Source organism: Zalophus californianus, chromosome 6, assembly GCF_009762305.2.
Source record: "Zalophus californianus isolate mZalCal1 chromosome 6, mZalCal1.pri.v2, whole genome shotgun sequence".
Lineage (NCBI taxonomy): Eukaryota > Metazoa > Chordata > Mammalia > Carnivora > Otariidae > Zalophus > Zalophus californianus.
In genome coordinates this window covers 55,576,167-55,603,806 of record NC_045600.1, presented here as the reverse complement: position 1 = coordinate 55,603,806, position 27,640 = coordinate 55,576,167, and the positions used below count along the sequence as shown (strand labels likewise).

General features: G+C 33.9%; 1 protein-coding gene and 1 pseudogene across 7 annotated transcripts in view; both read left to right on the top strand.

Moving 5' to 3' along the window:
* The window catches only part of LRFN5 (leucine rich repeat and fibronectin type III domain containing 5), a 243,369-nt gene that overhangs the window by 66,321 nt on the left and 149,408 nt on the right, over positions 1 to 27,640 (top strand). The window lies entirely within an intron of this gene.
* Positions 5,406 to 5,750, top strand: LOC113908552 (annotated as a pseudogene).

Here is a 27,640-nt window from a genome sequence, read left to right as displayed (position 1 = left end):
CTATATATCATGACTAGAAGGCTTGAAAATGCACATTCTTAAATTTGACTTCCTTTTCTGACTTTTTAGAGAGTGGCTGGTCTCAGAATCCTCATGCTGTCTAGTTTCCAGTATTGTTTTATACAGGAAGGTGCTTGTAACCAGGTATAAGCCAATGATATGCTACTGCCACTAATGAATTGTTCTCTCATAGGGACATTTTTGTGTACCAAGCTAAAGAAAACCAAGGGAAGTAGAGCAGTAAATTACGTTAGGAATTTCTATAAGGGGTTAACAAAGGAGGGGTAAAAGGTACCATCAGGAAAACTATGTAATTGGATGGGACGTAGAAGTCTCTAATCTATCGTCCATCCAGTGCAGGAAACCCACTTGGGCATTTTCTCCCACCACTTACTCATTTCTTGGTTTGATAGTGTTAATTATCGGTCAGTGAAACACATTTTACATAGGTAAGAGATGATAAATATCAGAGTAGAAGAAAAGCATCACACAAGGAAGATATATTTAGGATTTTCAGTCCATGGGCTACGAAACTTTACTATCATATGATCCTGCTTACTTTCTTACTTCTTTTAGCTCTGGAATTTTTAGTATAAAATGCAATTTCTATTTTTAGAAACCAGGAATGAGATGAAGCTGAAGCTCTCGTCATACAAGAGAATAGCGGTTTTTAAAAAAATTCCCACTGCAGTTTTAATGTCTAGAACAAATACCTACTATCACTTAAATTACAAAATACATTTCTTTTATGATATATATGTCCATTTCTAGTTAGAAATGTAAATCCAATTATAATGCCATGTTAAATTTATTTTTACTTCTCTCATTTTCCATTGTGGCTGAATATTTCCTAAAATTGAAGTCACCAACTTTGTTATCAAGGCATATTTTGTGTCAGTATTAAATATGTCTGGTTGTATATTAGTTCATGGATATTTTCTTTTAATCAGGAAGATTTTTTCAGAGATCATTTCTCCAAATTTAACCAGCATTCTGTTTTATTCACATAAGGAAAATCCATATTACTAACAGTAATTGAAAGGTGGTAAGAAGTCACAGAAGTTGCATATTCCAAGAGTTTTTAAATTATTTTATCTGGATGTTTCTCAATGCCTGTGAAAGAAAATTGACCAGTGATATGTTTAATCTGTGCTGCTGCTTATTCTCATTTGTCAAAACCCTGAGTCACAATTGCGGTTACAAGACATTGAAGTTCATTTAGAAGAGTTTTACATTTTTCAAAATCTCAAAATCCTCAGTGTAGAGGAAGATATTAGTCTTATCCCCATTTTTCAGAAATGGAAACTGATGTGTAGAGTGTTGTTTAAAGTATCATGTGCTGGGCCACATTAATCAACAAAGATGATCTATTTTAATAGTTTCCTTAATGAATATTTCAAATTCTTATCACTACTTCTGCTGAATGGAAAAATGAATCCTGTAATAGATTTTGCATTTTATCCCCTTGTAGTTTCTCAAGGCTCTTTTTAAGTAGGGAGCGTGCATGTTTGTGAGGGGAAAAATGCAAGCTAAGGGAATTAATTTTCAACTGATGAAAGTGTTATTTTTATAGTTTATAGCATATAAACTATAGTTTATAGTTTATAGTTGGATTTCATTCTCTTAGTGAAATTTTGTGGCTTAGGAATTGTTCAGCTAAGGGAAACAAAGCCAGGAAAAATTCTAACTCCTGTTAATACCTTTTCATGGGGCAGGGGTTTCTTTCTTTTTTTTTTTTTTTTTAAGATTTTATTTATTTACTTGACAGAGTAAACACAGAAACACAGCGAGAGAGAGAACACAAGCAGGGGCAGTGGGAGAGGGAGAAGCAGGCTTCCCCCCAAGCAGGGAGCCCGATGCAGGGCTCGATCCCAGGGCTCGATCCCAGGGCTCTGGGATCATGACCTGAGCCAAAGGCAGGCACTTAATGACTGAGCCACCCAGGTGCCCCGGCAGGAGTTTCTTTGGAAGGGCTCCTCAGCCATTATACCTGGAGTTTGTGAGTTCTAAGGATTGAGGGAAACAAGACATGATGGAATGTTACTTTAGACAAGAATGGTGGCTTCAGTGCTTTGTTTTCTTCTGACTCTACATTCCTAAATTTCATGGTTGTGTATACATATTGTCCACATTAGGATTGGAGTCAATTCATTCTAAAATTTGATGTAAAACAATAGTAAAGAACAAAATCACCCTTATTTAACAAGGGGGATATTTGATAAAGTTGTTATCCTGTAGCACTGTTGTTTAATATGATAGTTGTAGCCATTTGTACTATTTAACACTTGAAATGTGGCTAACGTGAGGGAGGAACTGAATTTTCAATTGTTTAACTTTAGTTAATTTAAATTTAAATAGCCCCATGTGGCTAGTGACAGGGATGTGGGTAGCACTAGAGCTCAGAAGTGGCTGCTAGATGTCCCTGCCCCTGTTCCTTTCCTGAATATATGGAGTGCTGGTTCTTTCTTAGGGCTCATTGACCCCTACCTCATTTACAAATTTGAGCATTCCTTTTTCCCTTATGTGGACCCAGCTTGAAGAGCTAGATCTCTATCTATAAAAGTCTTTGGTTAGCCAACATCTCCTAGTCATCCTCTAGTTTTGGACCACTGGTGGCCTGTTTGCTTTCTCTGGCTCTTTTTTAATTGGGACTGGATCCTGTTCCTTCCAATTCTGACTTACACTGACAACTACTGGGCATGACTTCTGACAGTTACAGCCATTCGCAATTTGGTGATTTTTGATTCTTAAACATAGAAGTTCCCTTCTGTAGTGTGCAGTGGACATCTTGGCTGTGCTCATTAGGGCTCTATAGCTAGTTTCCTCAGCTATCCTAGAACCCTGCATGGCAGATCTGGTGATGAAGCTGTCATTTTTCATTTTGTTGCTGCACAGCTGGATCATTGCTGGCTGTAGAACCTTGGGCAAGTTATTTAATCCTTTTGCTCTAGCTTCCTTACTTATAAAATGGAGACAATACTTGTACCTAGCTCATTTGGTTACTTGAGGAATAAATGAGTTCATATGAGAGGGGCTTTGAATGGTGATTGAATATAAAGATTGCCATATAAATCACCATTAGTAACAGTATTTCAGTAGTTTACATCAGATGCTGTGATTAAAACTTTTCATTTAGCTCTTCATTTTTATTATATGTCAGAATATTACAAAATAAGATTCTTTAATTTTTTTGTAATTTAGATTGAAAATTTTGTAGGAGGGTCTTAAGAAAGAGACTGTATTACATATTCAACTTCAAGAACTTGAAATTTGCATTCAACACTCAGTGTTCACCCAGAGTTTTCTAATCTATGACCTTGGGTCATTAAATGTATGTGTGTTTTCTTTTTCTTTCCTATCTCCCATTACTGCGTAACTTAATAACAACTAGAAATTCTTAGAAGGTAGTTTTAAAAATGTCAGTTATTAATTATATATGCCCTTTTCAGTTTTACCACTACCCCAAAAAGCTTTAGAATTTTTCCATGCAGAATACTGTCCCCAAGCTCAAGACAACTTTTCAAATAACTTGTAAGAGAATTATTTTTTTAAAAGGTTTAGTTATTTATTTTTTTTAGAGAGAGGGAGAGAGCATGAGCAGGAGGGGCAGAGGGAGAGGGAGTGAGAATTTCAAACAGACTTCACACTGAGTGCAGTGCCTGACACAGGGTCATGACATCTCATGACCCTGAGATCACAACCTGAGCCGAAACCAAGAGTTCGACACTTAACTGATTGCACCACGTAGGTGCCCTGGGAATGATTTTTTTTTCATATAACTATACTTATTTACTAGAATTAGTGTCTCTTAGGTTTGAAATATATATATATTTTATAATTGGTGTCTCTATACCAGATACCAGGCAGAGTTTGTATGAAAATCAGATTTCCTGAAGAATAACCAAGCCAAGGATACTGTGTACTTATCTTCATTCAGTACCACTGACTTTATCAGCTGACTTTAATTCTGGCTTCTAGTCTTCTAAACATTCAATTTATATGTAAATATTTATGTATATATGCATGTATATGTTGGTAATTGCTTATTTTTTTTAAAGCACTTATGCCCTGTAGAAGAGAAGAAAAAAGTGGAAAATCAAGATGAATAATCTTGGCAGCTATGTAGTAGAAATATATAATTTTGTTTACTGAGACAAATGACTATTTTGTAAGTAGTGTTGTGAGAAATTGTTAGCTACCTAGCAAAAAAACAAGACAAACAAAACAACAAAAAAACATATTCCAAGATGAATAGATAAAACATTTATATGTAAAATATGTACTCAATAATATAAGAAGAAAACCTGAGAAAATGTATAATCTTACAGTGGAGCAGGGCTTCATAGCCATAATTCCTAATCTAGAAACCATGGAAGGAAAAACATTACATTACAAAAATCAGTTACATTAGAATAGAATTTATATTGCAAAGATACAAAAATCAATACAAAGACAGGGAAAACTATTTGCAATTTATAGCATAGAAATGTGCTAATATTGCTAAGATGTTTGAGAGATCAAGAATAAGACAAAAATTAAATCTGAACAAAAAGGGCAGACATTTAATAAAATAAAATGATAAAATGGTTCTTACACACAGGGAATGATGTCCTAATCCTAACCCTAATGTCCATCAGAATCCTAATAGAAATTCAATTTAAAGCAACACTGATAGAATTTAATCTCTTGAATTGATTTACATCTGTAAGTTTCTTAAACCCACACTACTGGTATAATGCTAGTAACAAAATAACACTCTCATGTGTTGCTTGTGAGAGTATAAACAGTACGTCTCACATGTTGGATAGTTTTACAAGATCTATAAATATTAAAACTCTATGCATCTTTTAACCCAGGCATTTCTTCTCCCAGGAATTTATTACTAGTTGTATGGTTACATATTCATGAAATAAAATTTGTATAAAACTTTATACTGTTGGGTGCCTGGCTGGCTCGTTTGGTAGAGTATGCGACTCTTGATTGAGTCATGAATTTGAGCCCCACGTTGGGGGTAGAGTTTACTTAAAACACATACACACACACACACACACACACACACACACACACACACACACACACACATACACACATACACGAGAAAGCATTAAAAAATTATACTGTAGTGTTATTAAAGTAGAAGAAACAGCTTAAACTTTCATAATGTTTGATGGTTAAATTAATTAAGGTATGTCCATACAATGGAAAGCTCTCAAAACTCTAATAATTAAAAACAAAAGCAAAAACAAAAACAAAATGAATAAGGAAATTTTCAGTACAGAGATATGAAAGACAATGAAACTATACTGGCAGAGAATCAAGGCATTGTGGGAGCTCTTTCCTTTCTCTCTCCTGGCCATTTTGGTGGCTGCTCTTGGTAGGTGCTATCCCATTCCTAAGGCAGGAAGATGGTGGTTGCAAAAAAGATGAAAATGTCGCTGGAGTAGATCAACTCTAGGCTCCAACTCGATATGAAAGGTGGAAAGTATGTGCTGAGGTACAAGCAGACTCTGCAAATGATCAGACATAGCAAAGAGAAACTGGTTATCCTCACCAACAACTGCCCAGCCTTGTGGAAATCTGAAATGGAGTACTATACCATGTTGGCCAAAACCGATGTCACTATAGTGGCGATAATATTGAATTGGGCACAGCATGTGGGAAATATTACAGAGTATGCACACTGACTATCATTGATCCAGGTGATGAGGATATCATTAGAAGCCATGCTAGAACAGACTGGTGAAAAGTAAACCATGAAAAATTTTTCCTTAATAAAACTAGCCAGAGCTTGTTTAACAGGAAAAATAAAAAAGGAAGAAGTTGCTGTATGGTATGTGAAGTAAATAGCATAAAGCAAAAATACAGTCCAATAAAAATATGTATTTCTGTGTTTATATATATGTATATATAAACCTCTGGGAGAATGGGCATTATTGGAGGTGTAATGTGGGAACTGGATGTATGAACACAGGGATTAGAAGGAAACATTTTACTATATAATTTTGTGTATGTTTTTGATTTATGAATAGCATATATGCATTACCTATTCAAAAATACATATAAATTGAATGAAAAATGTTAATTAGGGGAAGTATCCCTTTGAGAAACTCAAAATAAATTATATTTCCAAAAAAAAAATTGTATTTGTATAACTTACGTTTCAAGCCACCTGTAAATATTAATTTCATTCATTATTTTGGCACAGTGGATCTTTGGGCCTCTGAAGTTCATTGTTTTAAATTTCATCTTTGGTTATATTTTGTTAAGTTATAAAGTCCTAATTCCTCACTGGAATAGTCCTGAAATTTGAATCATTTTTATTTCAGCCGATAGCAAAATAAAGACCCAGGAAGATTACATTTGCATAATGTCAGAAACCATGGTAGTGGGAGAAATGGACTAAATACTCTATTTTCTAACTTCTAATCAGTATTCCTTCAGTGACAATGAATTCTATTACATTGTGCTATCATTTCCTATATGTTCTATTTTAGCTTGAAAAGCTTCTATTTTATTATTTTGTAAAAACCTTGAACTGCCTCTGCAAGGACAAAATGTTAGCAAAATGGAACACGAGAATTTCAAACTAAAAATACTAATATCTATTTTTCTTTTAATTTATTATTAGTATGTAAAGGTCATCCTTTGCTACAAAGGGAATTCATTTTCTAATATGAGGATACTTTGAAGATATATCTAGAATATTTGACAAAATTATTTAAAGATATTTCTATTATCAAGAAAATTTATAATTTAAAAAGAAATCAGGTTCTTAATACAATAATAGCCTAAGATGAGAATTTGGACTTTATTTCCTGAAGTCTAAAAATTATCTTAATGAGAAACTAATAATTATTTTATCCTAAAAATGAAGGGCAACTAAGTAGCATTTTCCTCTTTAAAGTATTTTCCCCCCACTTCTAACATCTTGCTTGCTGTTCTTACATCTTAGATACTGGATGTTTTAACTCATCATCTGTATTTGTTCATCCTCGCCTCTCTTGAGGCAATTAACCCTTGTTTCTTTCACTCCAATACCTCTTTCAACAATCCACCTCTCTTCAAACAAGTCTGTTAAATAAATCTTTCTAAAGCATCACCTTATTGTATCATCTCCAAGACAAAGAAGCTCCAATATCTCATAATATGTTCAAGAGAGATAAAATACCTTGGAGTCAAATCTTGATTCAAGATCTATTTATTCAGCATCTGGCCATGTTGCAAGGTCTACAGAGACTTATTTCCTCTCTTCTTAATACTAGTGTTTCTGGAAGCCAGAGGTTTAATTCATTTTCAAGTTCTAGCTTTAGTAGGTAAGCAAGGGCAAGTGCTCTTTCTCTAGATGCTACAGTTTGCTTATTTGTGAAATTGGGTTGATAAAGTGTACTTAACATTACTAGATACTGTTAGGATTAAATGAGGTTGACACATGTAACATTTTAGAAATGTGTTTGGCATATAGTAATCACTCTACAGATATTAGCTATTTTTATTCCCTTCCTCCTTGAAGAGTCAAGGTTGTATTTGACTTCTGTCTTAGGTACATCTCTGTCTCCTGTGTAAGATTCTATTCCTCCTCATCTCTAGTTATTCAAATTCTATCCTTCCTTCAGATCACAGTTTGAGTGACTTCTTTCTGATACCAATATCTCTGAGCACTTCAACCAGACACCTAATAGCACTGCAAATTTCACTTAGCTCTTAATCAGATACTTCTCAGGAATAGAGAATATGTTTTAATTATTTGATTCCATCTAATGTCTGGATGCTCAGACTTCTTTCACAAAGAGACAGAATCAATAAAGTAACAAATTTCTTACATGTTATGTATATTTCTTATGGATGCAACTTGGAAAAAAGTTATAACCTTCAATCCTTTCATCATATTGACAATCCACATGTCTTTCTATTTTTACATGATACTCATTGGATGTTCCTTGAATATAAGAGTCCTTTGACTGGGATTTGTGAATGGGCTTCCGAAGGGCAGCAAAGCCTCTGAAAGTGTAGAATTTGGAGTATGTGAATATGTGTATTTTCTCCAGGTTAGGTGGTAGGCCCACAAATATATAAGGAACCATTTTTAATTTATTGTTTTTATCCATGCCTCTTTAGTAAGTAGGAACCAAATTAATAATACTCAATTTGATCAATAATGGATATTCTATCATGTTATTATATAGGTGTATTTTATCATTTTCTTAAACTCTATGCTTTCAATGCAAGATCTAGTGCATTTTAAGAATTAAGTATATGAGATTATTAAGATTCTGTTTTTATTGTATCTTATTAGATGAAGACCTAAAGGGATAATTCTTTTTATTTTTTCCACAACTGACCAAATGAAATTAGAGCTTTCAAAAAATGAATGGTGGAAGGGATACCTGGCTGGCTCAGTCCGTAGAGCATCCAACTCTTGATCTTGGGGTTATGAATTCAAGCCCCATGTTGGGGCTTGAACTCATAAAAAAATTAAACAGGGGCACCTGGGTGGTTCAGTCTATTAAGTGTCCAACTCTTGATCTCAGCTCAGGTCCTGATCTCATGGTCATGAGTTCTAGCTCTGTGTTGGGGTCCACGCCCAGGGTGGAGCCTACTTAAAAAAAATAAAAAGAAAATTAATGGTGGTTGATTAACTTCCAGGAAGATGAAGTAAGGAGCTTGGCAAAACTTCTCAGCCATACAAGTTATATGAATATTATAAAATATCAAAAGTCTATGGAAATTGGGGTGGTTGGCTGGCTCAGTCAGAAGAGCATGCGACTTGATCTTGGGGTGAGTTCGAGCCCCTTGTTGGATGTAGAGATTACTTAAAATAAGTAAGTAAACTTAAAAAAAATAAGGTCTACAGAAATTAACCATAAGGGAATACAACAAACAGAAACATCCATTCAAGAATATCTACTATATTTTTGTAAGCACAGCAAGAGACTGGCATTTGAACCATGGCTACTTTCATTATCCCCACACCACTCAGCCCCACGTATGGAGGCTCTACGATAGGTATAAGTTGCCAAGAAGCTTTGCATGTGTTTCATTTCTTCTTTGTTCCTTCTTCTTCCATATTAACTGAATATTTTAAAATATTCTATTTTATCTTCTCTATTGCTTTTCCATCTGCAAGTACACATCTACTGTTTTAGTGATTGCTCTAGAGTTTGCAATATTCACCTTTGATATCTGTCTCTAATATTCATTATATTATCTATCCAATACTCTTTCCTACTGTTAGTACAATTATTATATCAGCATATTACCAAAACTCCAAAATACATTGTTACTATTTTTTGCTTTAAGAAGTCAGTAATCTTTTAGAACTTTCTACTTCCGTTTGGAAGCAGAAGTCTTCGTATTTATTTTATTTATCTTATAATTACTGTGAAACATGTTAAAATCATGGATTTGTCTATTTCTCCTTGAGTTTTGCAATTTTTCTTTCAATATTTTGAGACTATAAAGAGAGATTTTTGATAATTTTAATATTTCCTTGTGTATTGACACATTAAATTTTCCTCTATTTTAGGGGATATTGTTTCAAAACATTTTTCTATTGTAAATATAGCTTCACTAGTGGTTTTTTTGGAGGAAGTTATCTTTTCCCATCTCTTTATTTTCTACTTTTCTATGTCCTCCTACTTAAGGCATGACTATTATAAACATAATACAGTTTTTAAACAGTGTTTCAATCCTTGTATTTTATTTATTTATTTATTTATTTATTTATTTATTTATTTATTTATTTATAAAGATTTTATTTATTTGAGAGTGAGAGAGAGCACAAGCGGGGGGAACAGCAAGCAGAAGGAGAGGGAGAAACAGGCTCCCTGCGAGGCAGGGAGCCTGATGTGGGTCTCAATCCCAGGGCCCCGGGATCATGACCTCAGTTGAAAGCAGATGCTCAACTGACTGAGCCACCCAGGCACCCCTCAGTCTTTGTATTTTAAATGAAATACTGGTCTGTTTACATCTTATGTAATTTATTATTTTATATCATAGAAAACATGAGTTACTAAAATATTTCTGAAGTTAATATAACATGACGAGGATTTTACTGTGGGAGAATTAGGCTATATCATTGCTTAAGGCAGGGAATGAGGCCAGAGAAATTAGTTAGAAAATTATTAAAATTAACACATATTTGAGCTATTGATTTTCTGGGAAATTGCAGAGGCTGGGGTGGGGTAGGAATTAACAATCCTGTGCAAGAGAGGATAGTTGTAATTTTTTCCCCTTTTTTCCAGTTTTATTGAGATGTAATTGACATATAACATGTATAAATTTAAGGGGTACAGCATAATGACTTGATATTATGAAATGCTTACTACAGTAAGTGAACTTCCATCATCTCATATAGGTATAAAAACATTTTTACACAGAAGAGAACAAGGACTGAACTGGTTAATTCAAAGCAAGGAGAACTGGGGAGGATTTCAGAGGCTGTATTCTAGTCTTTTGTTCTGCTATTGATAATTATTTATTCTCTACAAAATCAGTTTTCTCTTTGTATCTTTTTTTCTTGTATTCGGTAAATATTTATTAAGGGCATACTTTGTGCCAGACACCATGAGAGGAGTTGGATTAATGATCTCCAAACCCCTTCCAATTCCTAAATCATCTGATTTTGCTGTTTATGATTTATAAATTCGGAGATAATTGGCAACACATAATAGATAGGAAAAGTAATCAAAGTTGGTTTGTAGAAATGAAACTGTATAAGCCAATGAATTTATTAGAATATAAGTTGAAGAGAGTTTGAGAAAGACAAAACGGGAAAAAGTAATGACAGACTTGCAGATTTTTTTCCCGTTTTACCACCCACCAGAGTGGTGAGAAGGACTAGATTAGTCTCAAACATTAATATACACAGGAATCACCAAGGAGATTTTGTTAAAATGAAGATCCTGACCTAGTAAGTCTTGGAGGTAGGGCTTACAATTGTGATTTTCAAATAAGCTTCTAGGTGATGAAAAGCTTCTGGTATTGGGACCACACCTACAGCAGTAAGGAGTGGGTGTTCTGCTACATGATAAAAACAGAGCAAGGATCTCACTAAAACCGATCTGCTCATGCCTGTTTCTTAGTTTCCTTGATAACTACCCCCCAACCCCAAATGCGAGACTAAGGCACCACTTTAAGAAATGCAGTTGAAAATGATATAAACTCCAGTGGAGCAACATGTCAAAGAATATGAAGGAGTAGTTTGGGGAAAGAGTTTCTGCAGTTTACAAAAGTAAGGTTATTTAAGGAAGAACTTGTTTCATCTTCTTATTTTTTAAAGATTTTATTTATTTGAGAGAGAGAGAGCATGAGTAAGGGGGAGGGGCAGAGAGAGAGAGAGAGAGAGGGAGAGAATCTCCAACAGACTCTGTGCTGAGCACGGAGCCCTGTGAGGGGCCCAATACCATGACCCTGAGATCATGACCTGAGCCAAAACCAAGAGTCCGAGGCTTAACTGACTGAACCACTTAAGCACTACAGAACTTGGTTCACCTTTAAAAGAGTAAATAGAACTTCCGAGATTAGGAACTTCTAGGGTACAGCTGGGCTGTTTTATTTCCAACTGACTTTGGTCATAGTATAAAATTCCACATACTTCATGAATGCATGTCCTTACCTGTTTATGTGATATTAATATTGTGTGGAGGAGAGCCTTACAGAGAACAGGATTATTGAGTCAACACCAGATACTAATCAGAAAATGATCTGCACTATTTATTTATTTATTTATTTATTTATTTATTTATTTATTTATAAATGGGCTTGAAGCCCATCATGGACCCCAACACAGGGCTTGAGGGCTTGAACTCACAACAATGAAATCCAGACCTGAGCTGGGATTAAGAGTTGGACGCTTAACCAGCTGAGCCACCCACACATCCTGACATGTACTTTATATGGAGATATGGTCAATAGTAAAATTGAAAGGAGGAATATTACAAAGAACAATGAAAGAAATAAAGTAAGAACATTAAAGTTGAGAGTAACCATGGAAAGAGAAAAGACCCATTTTTGTCTGTTTAAACAATACAAAAAAAAAAAAAAACAAGAGGGAAAGTGTATTGGTGGGGTTGTTTACATTAGAGGAATAAGAGGAAAGAATATCTGTCAATGGTCATGAAAATGAGAGGATTTATAGATCAGGAAAAAAAATCAGCAAGACAGGACTAAAGCACTTTTAAAGCAACATTAAGAGTGTACTTGCTATGAAACATATACATTTTTGGCAGAATCTGTGCCTGGTATTGATGCTTTCTCCATCTATGTTCTGCAGCCCAGGGGAGGCTCTGGAGAAGCAGCTGAGTGTATGCAGGGACTGGTGACTACTGTTAATATCATCACAGAACCTAATTGTGGAGAGGAGTAAGGATTACATGGGAATGGCTGACCATACGTTTCAGGGGAAAGGGAAGTAGCTAGAAATGAACCAATGAGTTGAGTGAGTTAGAAGGCACTTTCATCTAAGTTTCTGATGAATACAAAGAGGGAAATGTGTTACTTTGTGAGATCTGGGGTTGAAAAGATATTTGAAACCTTGGGATTATAATATGGTATGAGATGATAAATTATAAAACATGGTTACACAAGACATGGATGACTGATATAGAGTGAATATTAACATGAATGTCTTGAGTGAGAGAAGTTTCTTTAAAACGATTGTGGTGTGAGCTCCGCAATGTGATTATTAAAATTAGTACAGATTTCTGTAAATATGGGATGGAAAAAAAACATACAAGCCAGTTCTTGAACTTGTCAAGGAGGGAGAAAATGGATCCCAGTTGAACTTCTGTAAAGAGGGTATAATAATATTATAGATCAATATGGTTGGGGAGAAATTTAGAGCTAATACAAATGCTTATAATTTATAGATGAGGAAGCTCATAATAAAGAAGGTAAATTACTTGTCCAAAAACATGAATCTTTTAGAAAAGAGTTGGAATTAGGATATAAGATGATTGACCTCTCTTGTTCTTTGTACTGGTGAAGATGATGCCAGCACTTTTGACAATAAGAGCTTACGTGTGCCTACCAAGGGCTTACTGTAGATGGGAACTTTGCTCATAGCTAATGCAAACAAAAAACTAAAATGACTTTTTGATTCCAATTCCCCCTCCAGAATGTTCCCTCCATGATGGAAGTGATTTTTATCTGGTTTATTCCCTGGTATATCCCTAATAGATATTTATTATTCCATGTATATCTTCTGGATATATGTTTAAAACACATTTTTAAATTTAGGATTTGCTAATCCGCTAGCTGCTACTGTAGAACTATGACTGCTAAAGGAAATGTTTAGTGAATGCTAATCACTTCAAGTGCTTATTAAGTATTGATGGACAGTAAGAACAGATAACACTTTTGAACACACATTGTGAACCATATGATGTACATATTTTTTTTATTCACATTACAACTCTTGAAAGTAATAATTATAATATGGGAAGCCTGATGTACTTATGGTATTTCCTACTACTAAAGTTCAGGCCAGTAATATATGGTGAACTCATTGGGCAAAACACATTGAAGATAATTTATAAGGAGGATTAAGGATTTTCTTGGCAAAGAATGTCTCCTAAAACAAAGAAGTTGCCAGGCCAAAGTTGGTCGATCAGAAACCATTAGTTATCAAATGGGAGTTTCTGATGTGGTATATGGAACCTTTCCCCCAGTTTAGCTGTATGTTACCATGTGTGTTCTGCTGGCAAGAAGAAAGGCTGCTGCAATAATTGGTGGAGTACTTAGGAAAATGAGTAATGTGATGGAGAGAGAACCTCCTTCAACTCTTTTGACACAGATTGTTCATTGTTGAGAAGGTTCAGAGTGATGGTAATAGCATCATAGACACAAGAAGGAAACATTGAGTTTAGCACACTAATCTGAACATCTGTGACTTCTCAGATTAGGCTCTGGACAAGCGGCATCACCATCATATGAGAGCATTTTAGAAAAGCAGAACCTCAAACTCCACCCCCGATCTATGGATTCAGAAACTGCATTTTAACAAGCTTCCCACCTTAAAGTAGATGATCCCTGGCCAAGCAGTTCACTGAAACAGAACGAAGCAGAGCAGTGGCAATGTCAGGGAGAGCAGCCTTGCCAGGAATAGGTGTAAGACTTATGAAGATTCTATAGTGCTTTTATAGATGGTTAAAGGTGTTACGGGAGCAGATGAAAGAGAATTTAAATGAAATCTTGGTAATGATTATTAATATCACTCCATCTGTAAACACAAGTCAGTGAAGCCTAGAAAAAATTGAGGTTTTGTCTACTTTACAAATGAAGACACTACAGCTCGGAGAAGTGAACTTCCTTCCTCAGGGTGATGCAGAGTCTCTTCTTTATGTTCTCCTGCCAGTATTTTAAATGAGAAATGACCTGGCTAGCAAGAATCATGTCCTCACTACAGGAGAAACAATATGGCCTTTTCATAATGGGCACTTGGGCAAGATGGCTGTTGATGTGTAGGAAATGCCAAGTTTCTGCTAAAACAAAAAAGTGGAGAAGGAAGGTGATAAAAATTTGGTAGTAAAAGGACTCTGTTGATATGAAATGTCACCAAAAGAAACTAAGTTGATTCAAATGAGAGTTACAAGGTAAGAGTTGCAGGTGTAGCTCACAAGAATGATTGCAAAAAATCAGAGGAGATACTGCAGTCCCCCAGAAGTGAAGGTGAATGAATGCTAAAATATTATAAATATTCAGTTCCATATGAGATTTGGTGGCATTTTCAAATTTGACTCTCCTACAGACAAACTTTCATTTTTATTTCCCTTTTTGCCTGTGTGTAGAATTAGCTTAAGTGTTGATGATGGTGACTTCTAAGGATGAAGATAGAGTTGGTTTTGGGAGGCTGGCAGGAGAATGATTAAACACTAAATCCAACATCTTGTAGACAGCCTACACTTCTAAATTAAGTCAGTGTGGACACACTGGCACAATAATTAACTAAAATTCTGATTATAAAAGGCCAGCTTCTGTCTAAGGTCTCAGTGTGTTTTATAAGCCTAATCACATTAATTCCCACTGGACCCCTGGAGATCAGGGGATATATAGTACTACTTAAATGTATAAGTTTTCTATTTCTCAATTGAGACATAGAAAGAACTTGGTGAAATAGCCCCCTTCTTTCAAGCTGAAATAGTTCAAAGTATATTTTTATAGACTCTAAGTAAGCCAGATAGCTCTTCAAACCATGGTGCTCTTATACCACTGTCAAATTCCAGTGTCTAACTTAATTATTGGAATATCCTGTTAGATCTTCTGGTAAGACTTCAAGAAGAAAAAAATGAAAGTCCAAATTTAAAAATTAGGAATATTTTAAGACTGCAGTGCAGCCATTCAAAGGCTGATGATGATGTCTATATTTATCCACAAATGGAATATAGTTATTTAATTAGCAAGTAAATAATTCAATTATTTTAATTACTTAAATTAATTTAGTCCAATCTTTTTAATATAGATGATGGGTAGTGATATTTGATGATGATGAGTCTGACTTAGGCACCATGTGATTATCTTATGATGAGAATTTTAATTTAATGAATGTTGCTTCAAAAATGGCTCCTTAGAAGAAACTTTTCTACAAAGTAGCATTGGATTTTTTCCTTTTTTTTTTCCTTGAAAAAATCAAATTAATTCTCCAGGTCCATGAAGTAAAAACATTTTCTGCTTTCAAAAAATGGCATTAGTTACAGTCTATTTGACCAGTTTTCTCACTTATTTTTTGAGTACATTTTTTTTCCATTAAACAGAATGGCCTTCAGAATGATGACAGTAAGGCAGTGTTCTTTCTCAGCTAAAGTGTTTGCTTTTTAAAAAGGGCTTCAGTTTTTGCTCCTTGTCATCTTTCCTTTAGGAGAATGACTATTTATAAATACTTGTCTAGAATACTGTGCACATTTCCCAGACTAAATGCCCCAGATTTGATGACCATTTCATTGTAAAAGCCCTAGGAAATCAGCACACTTCTTTCTCTAAGATGGTACTGCTAGGTGGTACAATAGATGTCAAATTGTTTTATCAGCATCATTATGTCTGCTTTTTTTGTTTGTTTGTTTTTGTATCACACCCTGATAGTGTAGTATTTTCTTCTTTGGAGGACTTTGACCTTCATGTATTTTGGTTTCTTAAATAAAATGGGAGACATATATTCTCTACCTTGCAAAAAACACTGCAAACAATATATAAGTCCCTCTTTGACTTTCCAGAATACTCAACTCCTACCTGAATTAAAACTCAGTGTATTAATGTGGAGTGTCCTTCACATTAAAGTGCTTTCTCTGCTCAGTTCCCAAGTCTTTTCTCTGAAGTAGGAAAAAAAGGAAGACACCTGATTTAAGACTATAACTTCCTTTTGCCTAATCCTGAATTAGTGTGGATGATTGATGCTGTTCCATTCTCTGGGGCCAGAAAGGAATGCACATCTTTATAAAATTTTAATATATGAGACTTGGTGGAATTTTCAAATTTGACTCTCCTAGAGACAAACTTTCATTTTCATTTCCCTTTTTGCCTGTGTGTAGAATTAGCCTAAATGTTGATGATGGTATTGCTTCATTCTTTGGGGTTGTAAAGGATTGAATATCTTTTTCTATCTTTCATTATATGTGAGAAGTGCAGTATTTGCAAATCTGACTCCCCTAGGAGCCAGCCTTAATATTTAATTCCCCCCCTTTTCCCTGTAACTAAGTGGAGCCCATAATTATGGGCAGTAGATGATTCAGATGGATGTGGGAAAATGGAACATCAGACACGTTTAGCTCTAAAGCTGCATAACACAGAAATGATTCTGTAGCACAGGGTTCTGAGGTGCATTCATCACAATGAAAAGAGATATTTTAGATGGCATTTTGGCATCAAGTTGGCCCACAAGGTAGTGCATTTCTGGTTGAAACTATAATCAGAAATCTGGTCTTCAGAGCTAGGTTAGTATCACCTGAGTTGGAGGAGGCTTTCTTTTCACTTTAATGCTATGAATGAAAAGATTCCTCTTCACGGAAACTAATTTATTTTTAATCCTCTACCTTTCCAATCCAGGCATATGGAAGGTCTAGCACCTTTTCGTATTAGGAGATTCTTTCTGGAAGCCAGCCTCCAAATGTTTTAGATAGCCATGTTGAGATTCTGTTTAAATCTGAGGTAATTTTGGGTTTCTTAAATTAGTCTTCAGAAATACTTACTTGTTCTTGATTAGAAACCATCAGAGGGGGAGACGAACCATGAGAGACTGTGGACTCTGAGAAACAAACTGAGGGTTCTAGAGGGGAGGGGGGTGGGAGGATGGGTTAGCCTGGTGATGGGTATTAAGGAGGGCACGTTCTGCATGGAGCACTGGGTGTTATAGGCAAACAATGGATCATGGAACACTACATCAAAAACTATTGATATAATGTATAGTGATTAAAATAACATAATAAAATAAAAAAAAGAAATCCAATAAATAAATAAATAAATAAATAATAAATTCCAGTACAGTGTAAGGTTAGTTTCAGGTGTACAATTTAGTGATTCAGCACTTCCATACATCACCTGAGCATTTTTTCATGTGCCTGTTGGTCATCTGTATGTCTTCTTTGGAAAGATGTCTATTCATGGCAAAAAAAAAAAAAAAAAAAAGGAAACAATTTCCAATCTGCTGTATGTCATAGTACATTAAACCATTAAGGTTCTGAATTTTGATCTGTCATGGGGCCAATTATTTTAAGGTCCAATTGAGAAAATAACCAATAGGATATATATAGAGAGAAATATGTATAAGAGGAGATTTATTATAGATATTGGTTCATGTGGCTAAGGAACCCAAGAAATCCCAGACTCTGCTGACTGCAAGCTGTAGAACAAGGAAAGCTGCTGGTATAATTCAGTGTGAATCCAAAGACCTGAGAATTAGGGGGCTGATGGTATGAGTCCTGATTGCAGTCTAAAAGCCCAAGCAAGAATCAGGAGCACAAATGTCTGAGGGCAGATGAAGAAGATGGATGTGTTAGTTCAAGCAGAGAAATGGAATTTGCCTTTATTCTACATTTTTGTTCTATTTGTGTTCTCAGTGGATTGGATGATGTCTAATCATAGTAGGGAGGGCCATTTGCTTTAGTCAGTTTACCAATTCAAATGCTAATGTCTTCTAGAAACAGCTTTACAAACATATTCAGAAATAATGTCTTATCAGCTATCTGGGCATTCTTTACCTTAGTCAACATAAAATTAACCATCACAAGTCCACCACTTGTCAACTTGACACCTATACACATCTTCTTAAACCATACTTAATCTCCAAGTAAAAGCAATAACAAGGTCATAATTTCACCTAACATGATGCAACTATATTGTATACAAATGAAAACACTAGTCCCTTCTCCAGATGAGGGTGTGAAGTCCTTGAAAGTTTTATTCTTCTCATATCTTGTAACTCAACTGTTATGATTTAAAATGAACAATACTTAAATATTGATATAAAGTCAATACAACTTTTGTCATATGATAAGGGAATAAGAAAGGAAGGAAAAAACCCAAAAGAAAAAAAAAAGGTTATTTGCTTAGTATATATATATTAAGTATTTCCCCTTATTTTGTTATGAATACTAGGGGAAATACTTTTGACAATTGCAATCCCTATTTTTATAACAAGTCACATGGTTGTAAGCTTGTTTTTGTAACTGCTTTCTTTTTTTTTTGTATGTTATATGTTTATTATATACTATATTCTTACAATAAACTAAGGTAGAGAAAAGAAAATGTTAAGAAAATCATAAGAAAGAGAAAATACACTTATAATACTATACTGTAAAAAAATTCGCATGTAAGTGGACCCATATAGTCTAAGCCCATGATGTTCAAGGGTCTAGTATACATTATGAAGCTTTATATTGGGGCACGGTTGGGTTACATGTTAACTGTTTGATCCTTTAGGTCTTTTAGTATTTTTTTGGTGGGCCCAGAACAGCATTTAATCTAGTGCTACTTATCTCTCATTTCTGAACTAAAACCTTTCTGAGTATTCTAACCAATGCCATTAATTATAAAGTTTTCCTTATGGCTTTTTGGAACATGCTTTGTTCCTTATATGAGCCCAGTGTACTGTTCCCTCTAATTCTTTTTTTTGAATTTTTTATTTTATTTTGTTATGTTAATCACCATACATTACATCATTAGTTTTTGTTGTAGTGTTCCGTGATTCATTGTTTGCATAACTGCTTTCTTATACTACTCATTCTGTATTCCCTTTGCCTTCAGCAAGTACTTCAGCTGGTCATGGTGCTTCACTGGTGGGGTTATTCATTCTTGAAGGATCTGGGCCATTAGAAGTCCTGCCTAGATGGGGTTGTTACAGTTTTTCATTAACTTTAATCACTGGTCATGGTAATACTAAGAGATACCTAATGCATTTCCTATATTCCAGACACACTCTTCCTTACCTCCGTTGTAGAGTAGTAGTCCAATTTCACTTTGGTATTCAGGACCAGTCACCCTAGCCAGCACTATAACTTCCTTCCTTGCTTGTTGATTCAGAAGCATGAGGAGCCCAAAATGTTTAGGTGACGTCTTAATTTCCAGTTCAATGGAATCATTGTTGTGTCTCCTCCTGGAAGCATTTCTCTCTCTGAAACTAAGATCTCTAGGCTAGCAGAGCATAAAGTCATAGGAACAGGAATCAGAAATTTTGCTAGTGAGTCATAAGGGGCAACAGTGAGTAGTGCCACTTCCATTCCACCCCTTGATTCCTGGACCTTTTGGATATTGATTCAAGTATTCATTCTGGAGAAACTTGCCCCACCCAACCTTGCAAATAGTGTCACCTAGCTGGTGCTATCTGTTATGGGCCCAGTCTTATTTTAAGGTTGAAGTGTTTCCTAAAATCCCTATTGTACAAATATTAGTGGGTGAAATCACTTAACTTTTTATTTCTTTAGTGGGACTTTTTCAAGGAAATTTTTCTTTTAATGGGACTTAATGCTCATGGTAATAATATGAAGCAGAACATAAGGATGGAGAGGTTCTCGAAAATCTGTCTCATTTGATTATCATTACAGTCTAGTTAACTCCATTATTTATCCCAAAATTTCTACCCTGAGAATATGACCTCTATATTCTAGATTCAAGGAGATAATACCTCCACAAGAAGTGGAGGAAGGATGGTACATTTTTAAAAATCTGTGGGCCGGCAGTGACCAAAATAGACTTTTCTAAATGGCTTTTGGATTGCATATTTTTTAAATTAGGGTGTTCTCTTATTCTCTATACAGAGGCCATCTTTAGATGGTAGCAGCCACAGCTGTAGTTTGGGGAATTATTTCCAACTTCCAGAGTAGCTGTATGATTTCTCTTTGTCCCCTTTTCCTTCACATTGTCTCATCTTCTCAGTACTTTATAACAGGTACCATATTGCTTGTACTTAGCCTCCAATCAGAATTTCACCTCCCTTTTCTAGATTTATTATTTACTTGACATCATTTTCCTTATCCTCATGTCCAAAATACATTGTCACCCATTATATCAGTTGCTAGGGCACTTTTTATCTTTTGCACTTTTTTTTAAGCAAATTATTAGTTTATAAGCTTGTTTCCTAGGTTTGCAAATAGTCCTCCCACCTCTATCTACTGTCCATATTTAAGACAAGTTTCCTTCTAACAACTCACTTCCTTGGCTGATTTCAAATCTAGTAGCCACCATCAAGTATGAAGGATCATGTCACTTTCCTATTAGTTCCTTGGTTTGCACTCAACAGGGAATAAAGCTCTTTCTAAAAATATTTTAGGAGAGGAAATAAAGAAGATACCTATTATGTTAGCTGTAATATATGATACATCTCTGGAGAAATAAGCTTATTGTAAGTAATTAGGTTTCTGGTTTCTATCTGCTCATGATTTAAATGCTCTTAATGAAGGATAAATATAAGGTATACTTTGCTATATATTATGTGGTGTATGAAATGATGCATGCAGGGCAGTCAGCTGTATGCATCATCCATTAATTATAAGGATAAATTACTGTGTGGCTTGACTAGTTCACTTATTTGTTTCTAGAAATGTTTTAAAGTACTAAAATGTATCATTTTTTCAAAAGGAGAAAGTAACCATTTTTCTTATAAATTTACTAATATAATTTCAAATAAGCCTCAAAATCTATTCAGTTAAAACATAAAAATAAATAAATAAAAATCCCCAAACAAACCAGTATAATGCACTACTCTAAGCAGCTGCTGTGGTCTCAGTTGCTTTCCTGGAGACTGCAAAGATACTAATGCGTGTAAATATTGATGTCATCATAGCTTCCAGTGCTCAAAATATCTTCTAGATTGTGAAAATTCTTGAGGTAACTAACATAATTTTTTAATTATTTACAAATGAAATAATACAATTTGAGGTTAAAGACCTGATGCAAAAATAATATATAGTATTTTGAATTATAAAATATCTTTAGTAATCATTCTAAAATGGCCATTAGTGTTTTGGTGATTATTCCTACATCATCCTCTCTCTCTGTTTCTCTCTCATACACACACACACACCATACCCCAATAACAGTATTATATAAACCATTGTATAGACCCTTTTCAAGTGAGATAAAGTTTTCCTTTCTTCTTTTCTTAGCTCTACCCCTTTTTATCCACATCAGAGTCTATCCCTACCACAGGTAAGCCTTGGTGATAAGCTTATAATTTTATATGTCTCATTATGCTTGTATATCATATATATGATATGTATAGGGTTTACAGATTTAGAGTAAATGACCTTTACACAGCCTATACATGCATCTTTTTTTCTGTATTCTGCAATACAAATATTTTTTAATTCTATCAAACATACCCAAACTCCACACTTATCCATGTGTGTTATCACTGTTAGCTTTTATAAGCCTCGGCTCATTATTATGCACATTCATTATTTAAGCATACCTCATGGAAATTCTACCACATTAACTAGTATACCTTATTTATTTTAATTCCTTCATAATAAATCTGCCAATAGTTGGTTCATCCAACTATATGCTCATTGAGTGTTAGGTTATTCCCTGATAACCTAGATTGCAAATATTAACCAAAGTATATCATTTGTATATTAACTTTATGAAATATTTTATTGCATAAAAGTTTTAATTTTCATATAGTCAGGTATGTCCTTTTCTTCAAAGTTTTCTGGAACACTTCCCAAATCATTGAATGTACATGATTATATAAAGCTTTTCTAAGACTGTAATTGCTTTATTCTACATGTTTAAATATTTAATCAGTCTGGACATACTTTCATAAATAATGTGGCTAAGGGCCTAAATGATCTTTTTTCTTAACAGGTATTAAATTTGTTACCATTTTATTTTGTTATCAAATTTATAGGTATTCAGAAACTAAACATCTATTGATGTTTAAATATCATTTGTTAACTGTTTTGAGCAGTAAATAAGATGACATACATACAACTCATACAAATTATACAATAAATTATCAAAACCAATTTTTGACATTAAAAAAGACCATGTAGAGAATTAGAGGGTAAAACATTTCATATTAGTATTTGTTTTTCATTATTTAAAAATTTTTTTTTTTTTTTAAGATTTTATTTATTTGACAGAGAGACAGCGAGAGCAGGAACACAAGCACGGGAAGTGGGAAGGGAGAAACAGGCTTCCCAGCAAGCAGGGAGCCCAATGTGGGGTTTGATCCCAGGATCCTGGGATCATGACCTGAGCCAAAGGCAGATGCTTAACGACTGAGCCACCCAGGCACCCCTTTGTTTTTCATTATTAATGAAGTTGTTTTCGAGATAAGCAACTCTAATAAGCTTTGTATTACATTACATTTTAAATAATTTTGTTATTTTATTATAGGAATTTCAAGCTTACATTTTAAAAAAAACAGAACAATGTAATAGACCCCCAAGTACACATTACCCATCTTCAATAATTATCATCAAATAGCCCATCTTATTTCATTCATCCAGCTAATCTCATTGTACAACTTAAATTATTTTAAAGCAAACCCCAACATCACATTATTTCATCTGTAAATGTTTGAGTATGCATTGTTAAAGTTAAGGAATTAAAAAAAATTAAAAAATAAGAAATTTTTGGGTGGCTGGGTGGCTTAGTCATTAAGTGTCTGCCTTCAGCTCAGGTCATGATCCCAGGGTCCTGGGATCCAGCCCCGCATTGGGCTCCCTGCTCAGCTGGAAGCCTGCTTCTCCCTCCCCCACTCCCCCTGCTTGTGTTCCCTCTCTTGTTGTGTCTCTCTCTGTCAAATAAATAAAATCTTAAAAAAAACAAAAATAAAAAAATAAAAAATAAGGAATTTTTGTTTTAACACACATGCATTACTATTATCACACCTAAAAAATTACCATTACTTCTTTATATAATCAAATAGTCAATCAGTATTCAAATTTCCATATTTACTTCATAACATTCTTTTCATATTTGGTTTCTTATAATCAAGATTCAAAGGTGTTCCCAAAAGTACTTTAGTTGATATTTCTTAGATATCTTCTAATCTATGAATTCGCATTCTTTTTTTTTTTCCTCCTTATAATGAATTAGTAGAGGACACTAGGCTGCTCTGTATTTTATAGATCCCTACCTTATGGATTTACTGACTGCTACTTTTTTACATATTTTCTCTTGACTGCATTTCCTGTAGACTGGTAGTTAGTTATAGAGTCTGGATAAGATTTAAATCCACATTTTTCTTTTTTTTTGACTAGTATTCTTTGTTGATTGTGCTGTGTACTTCCAGTTGTTTTTCATCGGGAGATAATGATGTCTGGGTTTCTCTCAAGTGTGAGCTCTCAAGTACTGTGAACTTCACATATCTGTTACCTAGTTATCCATTAGCTGTTCACTAGTGATTTGTTGATTACTATTGAGATTCATTATTTCATTAGATTCTAGGTTTATTATTCTTTCTTCATCTATTAGCTGAAAATCTAGAAAGTAAAACTTAACTCTCATCAACTGTTTGTTACACTTAGGTATATATAGTTCTTGTAGAGGAAGAGCAGAATAGATGCTTGATTCTTTTAATTATTTACACGGTTTCAAAGTTTTGGTTTCCTGACATCGTCTAAACATAGTATGTTTTTAAATTTGTTGGATTGATTGCTTGTTCACCAGTACTATGTTTAAATTATCCCAAATTTGTCTAGTAAAACTCCTTTTGTTGCTTCCTAAGGACTTTTGATTAGACCTCAGTAATCTTCCTTGCTTATCTATTAGATGATAACAGACTCTTCTTGTATGTTTTTGAACCCAGACCTGGAATCCTATTGGGTTTCTGAGGACTAGAACTTGAAGTTACTTTTCATTTTTTTACATTGTTTCATAAACATATTGTTAGGCTGACACTCATATATTGGTTTTCCCATTTTTGGATTCCACTTACCATATTTTGCTTTGAATAGTTCCTAAAATATGTGAAAGAAATGTTTTATGCCTATTAAAAATCTTATCTTCCAGTCTTCGTATACCATTAACTATGGTGTTGGGATTTCCTTTTGTATGAGGAAAAGCTATTGTATGCCATCCCTCTTTATTTAGTCTGTACTTCTTTGAAATTTAATTATTCTAGGAATATTTACCCATAAAATCCAAATAATATAGTAAGTTAAAAGAAAATATAAGCTTATTTTGGAAATATTAAGTAGATTCATCTCAATTTTACCTAAATGTAAAAATGTTAAGATATATCTAATATAAAGATGTGGAGGAAAATATGTCATATTCTGGCCTAAGTGACTTTATCATCGGATATAAGGATGTCTAAAGAAACACACAACAACCAAAGAAACAAAGAGCAAGACGAAACAAAGTGTAATACTAAAACCTAGGGTCTGAGTTCAGATTTCTTTCTCTGGGGGTAGATTAACTGAAGTGTTAAATATAAATTTTTATCTATTCTAAACTCAAATATAATGAGAGAGTGCATAGTTATTAATAAAAAATAATACATTGAATAATTTACAAATTTTAACGACTATAGATCGGGATTGTTTGGGGGTAAAACATTTTTAAAGTAATAATATAAATACAGTAGATCAGTTATTTCTGCACCTCAATTTGAAAGTACATGGAAGTATCAATATATTAGTGTTGACATTAGTATGAAGTAATTCTAGACCCTGACCAAGAACCTTACTTTTACTTAGTTCGTAGTCATTTTGAAAAAAACCTAAGATTGATCAAGTTTCATTTATGGTGTATTCCTGCTTTATAGGTTATGAAAATTCCTTAGGGCAAAGTTTTAGAAAACATTTAGCATAAATTTTCTGAATCTTTTTTGAAGTAATGTGATTTATTGTACCAAATATGTACTCAATAGAGAGTTTCCTATTATTGCAAATGTGTTTACAGTAACAACATCAAGCTGTTTTAAAATGAAGATAACAGTAATTCATTTTGATGTAACTATCAAGAAAATAGTATAAGATGCATTTTTTAATTTGTCATATTTAATGATCTATAATTTAATGGCTCTTAATTCTAAAAATTACTAAAAAATAACATTTGGAAATATATATTTAAGTTTTATTTTGAGTTTCTCTGTCAGAAGGGAGGACCAGACATCCTGAACAAATATCTTAGTTTCAGTAAGAAAAAATTGTTGGTTAAATCTTTCTCTCTTTCTCTCTCGCCCTCTCTCTCTCTCTCTCTCTCTCACACACACACACACACACACACACCCCTTGTAAGAAATAAATGGATGCTGACTGAAGCATAAACATGAAGTTTAAAATAGAAACCTAGAGAGGTAAGCAATTTATAAATTTGTTAGTTGTTCTCAGGGAGATTTTGGACTTCCATTTTTTTTTTTTTTTTTTGGATGGGTACATATGATGCTGGGGACAGGAGACAAAAGCCAGGACACATATCGGATGAGGTAACATAGAAGATGCCTCTCTAAAGCCAAAGTCCTGGGTAATGACATACTTAGTGAATGAGAGAAGTAAGAAATGCTTTACACAGAGGGGGAAAAAACAAGCAAACTTCACTGCTTTGAATTTAGCACTGGGGCTATGGGAGATGTATAAATGATCTCCTGAGAACTCAAAGCCTCAAACTGACTGTCATATATGGAATAGATTTGTGATATCAATTTATTATACTTCTGGTTCCAGCCATTCTTAAGATGTAAATTATTTTCAGATTAGTTCCTGGTTGGTAGTGGTTCCAGACAACTGGCAGATGCAGTCATAGTTTCTCCCTGAAAGAAACCCTCCTTAAACATGGGATTCAAATAATTTCATAGATAAGATTTTATTAACATAAATCCACAAGAAAACATCAGAAAATATATTATGAATGAGACAAGAAGACCAAGCAGAAGTAATAGAAAACAAAATCAGACTTAGTGTTTTCAGATTTTAGAAGGATGTCAAAATATAAAACCTGTGTGTGTGTGTGTGTGTGTGTGTGTGTGTGTGTGTGTGTGTGTGTGTGTGTGTGTGGAGTAGATACATAGAAAGGAATAGGAGACTATGAAAAGAGCCAAATGAAAAAATAATGTTAAAATTAGTAATCCAGTGAATAGCAGATTAGACATGATAAAAGGAAGAAATAATGAATTGAGGGGAGAACTGAGGAAATTACACAGAAAAACAGTGGAAGTAGAAATGGGAGATATGCAAGAGATATTAAGAGACATGAAGGATAGCTTAGAGAATCTAATATATATCAAAACAGTTTTCTTACCTATAAACTAGGTATATCTTTCTATTTTTGTGTATCATTTAATGTCTTTCAAGAAAGGATTAAAAAATTATAATTTTCTCCAGAAAAATATTTTGAATTTTAAGATCGTGTTACTTATTGATACCTTCTTCAAAAGCTGACCCATAGATTGAATGTCATTCCAAAGAAAATTATAATAGGTTTTGTTATGAAACTTGACAATTAGTAAAATTAATGAAGAACACAAATTATCAAGAAGATCCAAGACACATTTTAAAAATAAACAAGTTTAGATTTTGGCCAAATCAAACAGCAATAGTGTTCATCTAACTTGAGTAGTTAAGACTATGTGGAATTAGCACAGAGATATTCAAGAAAGTGTCAAATGAAAAAGAATTTAAAACAAATCCAAACAAATATGAAAGCTATATAAAACAGAAGGGTCTTTGCAGATCATTGAGGGGAAAGAATTGATTATTAATCATGCTTTGGGAACAATTGATTATACATGTGAAAATACTTGAAATTTGTGGCTATAGTACTCTCAGATCAATTGTAGGTGGAGTAAAGATTTAAATGTGCAAAAATGAATCTTTAAAAATTTTTAAAGTAAATAATGGGAGGATATGATATAAGGGAAAATATTTAAGCAATGCATCAACAATAAACAGTAGGAAGGTATGTGCAAACCATACAGGATAATATTGAGAAATGTGACTCCCATTAAATTAGATTTTTTTATATCTAAATATTCTATAAAACACAGATAAGCCATAAACTTCTCTTCATTAATATAAACTTGAAGATCTATGTAACACCTATAGCTGACAAAAGATTAGTATCAGGATATGTGAAAAATCTATTCACAAACTAAAATCTCTACAATCACCTTGTAAAATGGGCAAAAGGCATAAATAGATATTTTCCAGGAGAGGAAATAAGAATGGTTAATAAACTAATAAAAATGCATCTGCTATTACTAGTAATC